This window comes from Triticum aestivum, chromosome 5A, assembly GCF_018294505.1.
Source record: "Triticum aestivum cultivar Chinese Spring chromosome 5A, IWGSC CS RefSeq v2.1, whole genome shotgun sequence".
In the NCBI taxonomy this organism is placed as follows: domain Eukaryota; kingdom Viridiplantae; phylum Streptophyta; class Magnoliopsida; order Poales; family Poaceae; genus Triticum; species Triticum aestivum.
In genome coordinates, this window is record NC_057806.1 from 644,659,852 (window position 1) to 644,668,535 (window position 8,684).

An 8,684-nucleotide genomic window follows, 5' to 3' on the forward strand; every position below is an offset into this window, starting at 1 on the left:
GGTCCTTAAGAACAACCTATCTAGTATAATAGGTGCAATGGGATATTGAGGAATATCAACTATAACAAGTTCAACCATAACAAGGCAATCATTAATTTGAATGACCACACCATGTTTATTCCCTAATACTTGTGGAAGGTAGAATTTGACATGTCCAACTTAATTTCACTAGTAACAAAAGGACCAAGATTGAGATTATCATAAATTGTCCTAGGATAGTGGAAACACTGGCCCCTATATCACATAAAGCATTGGACTTGTTCAATTCAATCACTCAAATATACCCTCTTGTTTAGCGAGAAGCTTACATATAAGTTCTTCTCTTCGGCATCTAGTTCACATACCTTTATTGCAACTTGATCAACGAAGTGTTTATACGCCTCATCATTTGATACCTCGGGTACTGAATGTTTGAGTGTCAATATCTTCAGTAAGTTTGCAATAGAGTATGATTGTTCGGGTATATGACTCTTATCAAGCACCTCTGGAGAATCTTCATTGTTTTTCATCATCTTGACACCCTCTACCAGATTGGGTGGCAGCTTTCTAGCGAACTTAGCTAGAATTACCGTTTTTGTCTCTGCAATTTTAGCAACGTGTGCCTCCATGATATGATGATTTCTTTTCTCTAAAGCTTGCACATCGTTAGTGAGTCAAGAAATCTAAATGTGACAAGCTTAAGCGAATTATAGTGTTTTCAAAGACATGATATACTTTTGCATAGTTATTGTAAGTTACATGGTCACTAAGAAAAGAGTGTTAACATCCCTCCACCATGGTAGTTCTGGATTTAAAAATTAGCATAGAACAAGCTCAATATAACACATTTTGGTGTAATAGAACTGCAACATGAGTTACAGCAATTGCATACAACATAAGAGCAGTAATTGAAGGCAAGTATATGCGAGCATACCAAATTGTGGACCTCCGCTAAAAAGCACACAACGCCGGAGATGATTTAACTCAAGCAAGACAAACAAATGCCAAGCCGAGTATATATAATTGTAACTTTTATAAGCCTGAGGATCAAGGTGCTTGCTTGCGTCATCTCTATTACATATAAGGCTTGATGAATGTAAATTAATATGAATGGAGAACCGGAGCAACATTATTCACACGATAACCTGCAAAACAACCATCAGAAGATTATCATTATCAGATAGTACATTCACTACAATAAATTATATTATTTACAACCGGATCTCATGCATTTACGAAAATTCTAATTGATTTTCTCAAGGTTGTAGTACCATGAGAGAGACATTTCGTTGTGAAATATGACCAACGTTCCTTTGAGAAGTACGCATGAACACACTCCACACATGTTCCAACTACCGAGTAATTCTGCTCTAATAAAATATGCAAGTAATTTCTAGTCTTACCTTCAATTCAGCTCGAAACATGCAGTAGCCTCATTCTTGCAAGCAAACATGCATACATGAAAAAAATTCTATAAATCCGACGTCTGTTTTTTAAGCCTGGCAAATCAAATGTCTTTGGGGCAAATTATGTTGTCACGAGGATGACAATTTCCTTTAGCAAGCATTACAAATTCCAATTGAACATGGCAATAATTTGTCAAGCTTACTGAAGGAAATTGCCGTTCTCGCGATAATATCATTTACCATCTCGGGCCTTCAATTTTCCATGCTCAAAAATTTGTCATTCGATTTTTAGAGGAGCAAGACAGGAGCTTCAAATCAACTTCAAATTATATTAAAAATCACCTCTCTCTATCATATTGACAAAGTCTTCTCCTCCACACACCGGATGACAAAGTAGCCAAGGCTCGGCCACCGAAGGCCTCATAGGTCCACACCCCATTTACTATTTAACAGTTAGATTCAATACTACATATCATTGTACCCTTATTACCACCATGTAACTCAGTTTGATACATAGATTTTAAGAATGCTATACTTTTATATCACAAGTCAAACCTAAATGTCACTTACATATACCATACCTGGCATGAACCCCACTTGTCCATCCCAACTATAGAATGGGTCAGTGTGCACCATAACCCTATAATGCTGGATATGGCGTTAGTGCAGGTGGATATAGTTGAACCAGGATGGGAGAAGTTTTTAGTGTCCGAACCAACTGAAGACACATCCACGAAGCTCGTATAGTGCATAAATAAATTGATCCTTTGGCCGAAAAAGACATAATTATCAAAAGGATGTCCTCTCCGCGAAGTTTGTCACATGGACAATATAGCGGCAGAGTTCGACAACCTTCTCATTTATGTACTGAAGACCACGCCACGTTTAACGAGTTGCGGGATCTAGGCATTAATATGGAAATTGATGTCATAGATCACTTTGAGCACACTGCCCTGAAGGGTCCGTCCCCTACTATTGTTGATCTTTCTCAACGCAAGAAAAAAGCACTATTGGCATCTAGGCCGATATGTCTTCAACAATGAAGCTAGGGTGTTGCGCAAAGTACACTAGAGGTGAGCCAATGCTCGACACGAAGGCCCTTCAGAACCTTGAGGAGGAGGGACTAACTCTGCATGAAGCGTACATGATTCAATGTAGTGACCCAAAGGGATACCGAGACAACTTCCGGGTCTTGGTGCCATTGGTTTCACTTCTCTCGTGATTCTAAAGAAAATGAATTCAACATTGAGTACTAGGACTTCTGGTATTTATTTAACCTAGGAAAAACTAGAGTTCTCCATAATTAGACCATGGACTCTTTTCCAAGCCAAAGAGGCCAAGCGCATTACTCAGATGTTGGTTTCATCGATTCCTGCTTTTGCACCTGGCACGAGCTCTATAAAAACACAACGTGTGTCTCCGAGTATATTGCATGGGCGTGGGTAGCTCAGAAAGATAAATCATACATCATCACGCACTAAAAAATCCCGTAAGTCTTTCAACCTAGTCAGAATTTATTTTTTATGCATACACGCATGTATAGTAAAGCCTTTGTCCCTCGTATGCATAATTAACCATTGGATCCTTGTGGTTATCATCCCCTCTTGGAACAAAGTGTGCTATGATGATACCATGAGGGCCAAAGATGGTAATGGCCAGAAAAAATGGGACCTCAAAGATATCAAGGGCGCAATGGACTATGCGTTCTACTTGTTTAGGCACACCAACAAAGAAGAGTATGCCCTTAAAGGTTGCTACTAGCTTAATCACCACCACTTCCTGTTTCGCAACAGTCGCCGGGAAGCGCCATGTCAGGTTTTACGTGTGTGTCGGTTTGGATGAGTTAGTCCGTGAGTAGAATCTAGTAAAGAGTCATAGTGATTTCAAAAACTACATGGGCTTGATGCAACACAAATATGACACACACAAAGACCATGTTTGCATTAGATATTTGGTGGCTCATTTAATTAACAATGAAATGATGCGCCCAACTAGTACGTTTTATCGTGGCCCTCTTCAAGTTTTAGGCACGCTAGCTATATCTAAACTGCCAAAGGGGCCATCTTTGGCCAAAGAGCCAGCTACTGCGAAGAAGCCATCTTCATTGTCCAAACAGCCGGCCGCTATGAAGAAGCCATCTTTTTCGGCCAAACAACTAGCTGCTACGAAGAAGCCATCATCTTTGGCCAAACAACCAGCTGCTGCCAAGAAGCCATCTTCTTTAACCAAAGAGTCAACTCCTACCAATAAGCCATCTTCTTCGCGCGAAGGAGCCATCCATTTGCAAACCCTGATCCCATGGAGAAATTAGCAATAATCTTCCTCTAAGCTCGGAGACATTGTATTGTGAAAACTCATAAGCATACTTTGTAGTATGCATAGATTGTGTTCATGTGTTATGTTCTCGCTTGATAATACATTTTATTTGATTGAATGAAATTAGCAGGATTTCTTAGCTTTGAATCTTGGGAAAGTTGTTTATCGAGACCGATAAGGGTACAAGTGTACTTTTAGCCTATGTCGTTCATGTAGGGATTGACTTTTGTGCAATGTTGATCTATTATATATATTATTTTTTTCCGCGAACACGCAAAGCTTGCGTATCATTTAATTGATAGAAGAAAATAGAATGAGTACATGGAGTACAACACAGGTCACGAACGCGTGATGGTGTGAACAAGGTGCCCAAAGCACAGAATGGGTACTCGGCCCGAACAAGCAAACAACACAGCAAAACCCCTAACTTGAGAGGAGATCCTAACCTACGCAGCAACCAACAGCCACAAATTCATCACCGGGGATGTCGCGAGCACACAAGACGAGCCTACAAGAAGGATAATGACTTTGTGGCGCCATCGTCGTCCGATCCAAAGAATTAGACCCAGGGTTTCCCCTGGTGCTCGAAGAGGGGCGTAGAGGGAGGCCATGGCAACGCCTCCAAGAAGGGAATGACACTCGTGAGTATCGCTGCTGCAAGCATCGACAAGCCGAGCAGGGATTTCTCCCTGCCCTTGGTTTGAGCAATCCCGTAGCCACCAGATCAAGAATGTAAGTGCATCTAGTGCCCCTTAGTGATTTTGGTGTATTGAAGACTTATATGTTAAGGGACTAATGCGTTTGTGAGTGTACACAGGTCTATAAGTCTATGAGGAGTTTGATATTTATAGAGAAAGTTGACCCCTAAAAATAAAGTTCTTCGACTGAAGACTTTGGATTTTTGAAGACCTTCTGAAGACTTTGAAAGTGAAGAAATTGGTGTGACCTTGAAGACTTGGTATTCATTCGAGGAACATGAAGCGTGAAGACTTTTGTTTTTGTAGTTTCATTTTCTCTTTCTTGAGTCATAGGAAACACCGTACTGTTAAAGGGGGTCAAGGAAATACTAAGGAAAATTTTCCATGTGATGCTCAACTCAAAATCCTACACCTACCAATCCCTTCGAGTGAAGCCATTGGAATTCTCATACAGTTCAGTCAATTTCTTCAGTGACAGAGACGAAGTTCTTCTGGTCTCTGAGGAATTTGTCCTGACTGAGGAGTTAGGAATTCGCCAGTGCGGATTGCCTACACAGTGAGGAACATGATAGCCTTGAGGATTTTGCTACTCAAAATTCCGACCGTTGCTGTGCTATGCGCCAGCTGTTCCAAAATATCTATCCACCTAACGGCCATATCATTGAAGGGCATTTATGTCTTATCATGTCGGGCTGCTCCCTAGGCTATAAATAGCCGCCCCCTACAACCACTAGCTGGTTGGCTGCTCCGAGAGAAACTGACACTTGTCATTTGAGAGCAACCCATTCTCTGAGGACTTTGAGCGAAAATCATCAAGTGAGGAAAAACCAAAAACCCAAAACCCAAACACCTACAAACCCCAAGTGATTGAGCATCACTGAAGAGATTGATCCTGAGTGGATCCGACGCTTGTTACCTTTGAAGACTGTGCTTCTTCCAGATGGTTAGGTGTCATGGTCTAGAGCATCCAAGAGGAATTGTGGATCGCCAAGTGACCGAGTTTGTGAAGGTTTGGAAGTCGCCTGAAGACTTACCACGAGTGATTGGACGAGGTCTGTGTGACCTTAGTTCAAGGAGAATACGGTGAGGACTGGGTGTCCTGAGCTGCGTGTTCAGGACTGGGTGTCCGGGACTGTGTGTCCTCGAGTTTAAATACTCAGCCTCTCCAACCAGACGTACAACTGAGACAGCAGTTGGAACTGGTCTACCAAATCATTATCTTCACCGAGCTTACTGGTTCCATTTCCTCAACTCTTCCATTTCCTCATAACTATGTTGTGTGCTTGTTCATATATGTGCTTGAAGACTTTGACTGAATATCTTCTCAATTTCCTCAGTTCAATTTCTTCAGTCTGATTGTCTTCATCCTATGTTATCCTATGCTTACGCTTCCTGTACTCTGTGCCTGTCTTCATTTCATCATGATGACTATGCATGTATTCTGTTATGCTTACTTTTGAGTACTCATTCCGCTGCTAGTAGTTCTTCGCTAAGGAATTTCCTCACCGACAAATTCCTCAGTGAAGAATTTCATAAAAATCGCCTATTCACCCCCCTCTAGTCAATATAACGCACTTTCAATTGGTATCAGGGAAAGGTACTCTTTTGTTTTATGTGATTTTGGTTTAACCGCCTGGAGTTATGTCGACCGCAGGTATGACGAAAGTGACATGCCCCATCTTTGACGGTCACGAGTACCCCAAGTGGAAGGCCATGATGAAGAAACACCTCATGGCGATGAGCAGTAAGCTGTGGACCGTCACTGAGATTGGTCTGATCGATCTGTGCAAGATGGCGGAAGCTAATGACATTCGCAAGTACACTCTTCTCAACCTCATGGCGAAGGATGTCATCTGCTCCAGTCTTTCACAAAATCAGTTCAGAAATATCATGCATCTCAATCATGCGAAGCTCATCTGGGACCGTCTCTCTAAGGTCTATGAAGGTCATCAAACCTGTCATGATCCTTGGTTTGAGGACTTCAAGGAATCTCTCAAAGCAATGACATTCGAACCAGAATCATCATCTTCTGCATCATGTCTTATGGCAAAAGATGCCGAGGTAACTGAATGCTACCTATCCGAGTCTAGTGATGATGAATCCGGTGATGAATTTGGACCCAACTATGTCAAACTTGCTTTCCTTGCCACTAAACAACAAAGAGCTTTGGAAAAAGTTCACTATATGCTAAACAAGAGCGATGATATGTTGGATGAAGAAATGGATCAGTCAAAAACTTTGGCTGAAAGTCTTCAGAGACTTCATACTAAGTATGACACCCTTCAAGATCAGTATAACACTCTCTTATCTGATCATGAGAAGCTTTCCTATGAATTTCTTCAAAGAAATCAAGACCTTGAGAAGCTAAGAGTGAGTTATGAAGATCTTCAAAAGGAGCGCGATTCATGACTTGCTCAACAAATCAGCGCTTCTCAGGAAGAATTTGTTCCTCCATGTTTGAAATGCATTGAACATGAATCTGCTAATTCTTCACCTGAATGTTCAAATGCTGCCAATGTTTCAAATTCTTCACATGCCTCTGCTATCACTAATTCCTCATCTGAGGACATTGCTAGTATCACTGATGATGCAGGGTTGAAGGAATTGTACATGACAGGCATGTACAAAAGCCTCAAAGGGCATCAGACTCTTTGTGATGTGCTTAAAAAGCAGATCCTCAACAGGAACCCTAGGAAAGAGGGTATTGCTTTTGAGAGAAAACTCAATGCTGATGGTACATATTGGAAGCCTGAGCAGTACCCCAAAACTACATGGGTTGCTGCAAAGGGACCTCCAGTTGATCCATCTAACCTATCTGGATTTGCATGTGAATCTCCTCATTTTGATGATGAGTCATTTGACTCCAACTACAAACTGTTCAAAAATCAGAATGGTGAAGTATTTGCTAGATATGTTGGCACTAACTGCAGGAACGGTCCCCCTATGAAGAAAATTTGGGTTCTCAAAAGATGCCTTGAAAATCTTCAAGTGAATGTCATCATGACGCCACCTGTGAAGAATAGGAACCCAGATCAAATTCTTCATATGGACCAAATTCTTCATATGGATCCAAGTCCTCATACGGACCAAACTCCTCACATGGATCATATTCCTCAAAAGGATAAAAGTCTTCATATGAACATCATCGTGCTGACCCGTCTGTTTCGTAGGGAAGATCTAAGGATTATGGATATGTGCATTATTCTTCAAATCATTATGTCCATAAGTCCTCGAAGAATTTCTCTGCTTACTCTTATGCTTATTCTAACCCTTCTTATGTGAAATGAAATGGACTGGCTTCTATGCCATCCTTCTCGTATGGAGCTCGCAGAGTGATGAACTCTTTGCCACCCCTTCAGATGTGGGTGGTGAAGAAAAAGAACTAATCTCTTCTGCAGGGTCAGGTCTCCAGTCGTACATAATCGTCTGAAGAATTTGCTGGAGACCTGAGTATGCCTGATAGGACGCAGGCTAATCATGAAGAAATGAACTTTCATTTCTCACGTCCTCATATTGCTTTATCTGTTCTTTTGCTTGATGAAATTGATCTGATGAATTGATGTCATATTCTTCACTAATAAAGTATATGAGTTTGTAAGATGCACTAATTCATCTGCAGGATGATCAACCCAAAGCCACTGAGTGGGTCCTCAATAGTGGATGTACAAATCACATGACTGGTGACAAGAATCTATTGATGGATGCTCCATTATCCCCGTCACATCTGAAGCATATCATCTTTGCTGACAAAGGCAAAAGTCAGGTGTTGGGTCTAGGTAAGGTTGCGATCACAAAGGATCGACACATGGACAAAGTCATGCTTGTTGAGTCCCTAGGATACAACCTTATGTCTGTCTCAATGCTTTGTGATCTGGATATGGTTGTTGTCTTTGGCAAGTACCGTTGTGTTGTGGTTATGGAAGCTGACAATTCCAAAGTCTTCGAAGGATTTAGGAGAGGAGACCTGTATATTGTTGATTTCTCTACAGGACCACAACCAGCCGTGTGTCTACTTGCAAAAGCTTCAGAAGGCTGGCTCTGGCATCGACGACTCGGTCATGCAGGCATGAGGAATTTGCACACGCTTGCGAAGAAGAAGCATGTCATTGGCATCGAGAATGTCAAATTCCTCAAGGATCACCTATGCGGAGCCTGTGAAGCTGGGAAGATGACAAAGGTCAAGCATCCAGCGAAGACTATTATGACCACCACTGGTCCATTTGAATTGCTTCACATGGATCTCTTCGGTCCTAATCATTATTCTGCTGTTTCAAATGAAGCATCT